Source organism: Galeopterus variegatus, unplaced genomic scaffold (assembly GCF_000696425.1).
Source record: "Galeopterus variegatus unplaced genomic scaffold, G_variegatus-3.0.2 Scaffold855, whole genome shotgun sequence".
NCBI classification, from domain to species: Eukaryota; Metazoa; Chordata; class Mammalia; order Dermoptera; family Cynocephalidae; genus Galeopterus; species Galeopterus variegatus.
The window spans coordinates 53,436-56,775 of record NW_007726966.1 but is presented as its reverse complement, the minus strand read 5'-3'; the positions used below and the strand labels follow the sequence as shown (position 1 = coordinate 56,775).

The 3,340-nt window shown below is 42.5% G+C and overlaps 1 pseudogene; it reads right to left on the bottom strand.

The window, feature by feature from the left end:
- Positions 1-1,622: 1,622 nt before the first annotated feature.
- The window catches only part of LOC103590678, a 40,496-nt pseudogene continuing 38,778 nt past the window's right edge, over positions 1,623-3,340 (bottom strand).

Here is a 3,340-nt window from a genome sequence, read left to right as displayed (position 1 = left end):
TGTGGATGAGATCTCGAGTTCTTATATTTTTTATTTTTATTTATTATTATTATTATTTTATTTTATTTTATTAAGAATATTCATGAAATACAAAGCTAATTGTCACCCCTTATGCCCATGATGTGAGGGCCATCATACTGGGGCATACCCATTACCAGAAATTGATCTTGAATTCTTAGGAGAAGAGCTTGGGTATCCTGTTGCTCCTTGGCTGAGGTGGGTGGCTCTGGTTGGACTTGCTGGCACTCTAGCTAGTGTTCCATGACCTTGATAGGTGCACTGAGTTGTACTGAAGCTCTTCAGCTTGAATGGTGACCATTGGTGGGGTTTCTCTTTCCTCATTTGCAAGCAGAGGAATTCTCTTTCCTCATTCTTCCTGGCTCCTTCTGTCTTCTGGTTGGGGGATAGGGTGGTGGTGGCTGGGAATTTTCTTCCATACTCTATTTGGCTATCCTGAGTTTCCTGTCTCACCATTGGCTCTGCACATGACCCTCCCAGGGTCAATGCAGTTGTGTGGGCTGTGCGAATATTTCCACCACCAGATATGCAACCATGGGGGAAGTGCAATTTTCCCTGTGGGTTGGGCAGCTGAGTCATTGGGTGGCACTCACTCACCTCTTTTTGGTGGCTGTACACATGTCCCTCCCTGGGCCAATGCAGTCTTGTGGGTCCCACAAGTAGTTCTCACTACTGGATGTGCAGGGCTGCACTTGATCATCTCTTTCTTCTTTCCTGGTAAAACACAGGAACACCTGGATCTTGGCAAGGTGGAGCTAGTGGCAACTAAGCTGGATGTTAGTGGGAAGCAGAGTGGGTTTCTGTGCAGGGAGATGCATGGCAGCAGCCGCAGCACTCTGGGGCTGGGCAGTACTGGCTGTGATCAGCAGTGGCAGTGGCTAGGAGTTGGATGGACTGCCATGCAGGTAGATGGGCTGCAGCCACTGCAGCACTCCTCAGTTCCAGGAGTTCATTCTTTTTAACGTTATCTTTCAAGGTGGTGGTGGCAGGTCAGGGTATGAGCAAGAGAGGAAGATTACCACTAAGAAGTGATCATGGCTGAGCAGATTCTTTTTGCCACAAGGGAAAACTCCTCCTGTGCAATTCAGGTGTTGGAGGTGTGGCAGCTGAAGCCATGTGCTTCTTTCTCCTCTCTATGCCACCCTCCTGGATTTTTTGTGCTCCACAGAGACCTCAGACTTCTGCTACCTTCCTATGCTCTCCCACCAATGCTCTACTCATTATTTAGCTGTCTATTCCTTGTTCTGGTCTTTTTCTGTGGCAGTAAGGTACCCTGTGCACCTCTAGTCTGCCGTTTCACCTACTCCTAATAAATATCCATGAACTTTTTGAAGTACCCTTGTATATGTATTATTTTTACTTGTTTTCTTTTTGTTGTTATTTGTTGATGTTATCCAATTATGCCTAGATAATAAATCCTGTAAACGTTTTGTTTTATGGGATGTGTAGAGATTTTCTCTGACCTTGCATATAGTCAGTATTTAAGCATTTATTCATACAAAGTTAAATACATAATGTACACATTTGTAGACATATATATCCTGTGAGCTATGATTAATCATTTTATATACAGTGTACTGGTTCATCTGAAGAGCAGTTATCCATCAACAAATAATTAATCCTTTACTGTCCTTCTCCAGAAAGGATTTTAAGAACTTGATCATTAATTTTTCAGTACTGATGAGCATCAAAGGACTGATGGTGGCATAGACACTGCCCGCAAGCAACTGGACATCCAGGCAAGATGGGTCATTATATCATAACATTCTTCAGGAGTAGGACAAAATACAATTTAAAAGCTACATGATCACAAAGAAACTCATGAGCAGAAGAATGATCTGAGTGGCCCTATTTTCTGGAGATGCTTCTGGGGAAAGGTGGGTGCTGTGGAGATGCTGGGTCCTGCCTCTTATGCCTTTACAAGAGAATCATCATGTATCCACTACAGATGGCCATGAGCCCCACAGAGGAGACATCCCAGAAGGTCACTGGTGTGAAAAATATGTACTCAAGGAAGTAACTCAGGGGCCAAAGAGAGCAGAATTCAGTGACAAGCCTTAGATAGGCTCAGGTCATATTTTGGGTAGAAATAGTGGAAATTATGAAGTGACTACTAATGGACATATTGAAGACCCACAGGAAGAGAAAGACACATGGGTTTTGATGTGAGCATTTATGTTTGAAATTTGCCAAACAGGAGCTCCTGGGGCTGAGGGTGATGGCCTGGAGGACACTCAGCAGGCAGGTGGTGCAGATGGAGAGGCCCCGCATCAACCTGTACAAGTACAGAACTGCCTTACATTTGATGTCATCCCCCAAATCCTGAGATCCTCAAATATTTGTGGCCATGAAACCCACAGAAAACAGCACGACTAAGTGGTTGTTGGTGAGGTTGGTGGCCTTGGTTCTGTGCTCAAGAAGGAATGCAAGGACATGGAAGAGACGAAGGAGGGTGTTGGTGAAGATCCCAATGCCAAATTCAGAGAGAAAGGCATTTCTTATGGCAATAAAAGGGTAAAGTTTGTTGTTTATATTTATCTTCTGGTGAAAAGAAGCATATAGCAAATGTCTGAGGAGAAAAGCTAGGAAAATTCTTTATCACAAGTATTGATTGCTGCCTTCATCAATCTCAAAAACACTCCTTTCACCCTCGAAGTATGTGGATTAATCCTGATGCAGCTTTTTTTATTCTTTAATGCTTAAATTCATCTTTACACACCAACTCTGTCCCTAGTGTCAACATTTCTCAATAATGGATGGGTTGTGTATCCCATTGCTTGGCTCCCACAGTATCCCTATACATTAAAAATTTCCATTGCAAATGGAATTTTGGTTTTTTTTTAAATAGCTTGTTATTAGCATATAGAATCACTACTGATGCTTTGTGTGTTGATTTTGTATCCTGAATCTTTACTGAATTTGTTTATTAGTTCTAACAGTTTTTTGATAGGGTGTTTAGGGATTTCTGCATATAAGACCAAGTTGCCTACAAACAGGGACAATTTAACTTCCTTTTTTCTAATTTGGATGCCTTTTAATTCCTTCTCTTGCCTAATTGTTCTGGCTAGTACTCAATAGAAAGAAAACAAATAACACTATTAAAAATGGGCAAAAGACCTCAATAAAACTTCTCAAAAGAAGACACAGAAATGTCCAATGGGTGTATGAAAAAAAAAACAAACTCAACATCCCTAGTCATCAGGGAAATGGAAATCAAAACTACAATGAGCGCTGGACACCAACTGAGCTTCTGCCCAGTTGAGTGCAGGCTCCCTTGTGGGCAATTCCTGACATAGCCACAGGCCCACTCAGGCCCACCTGA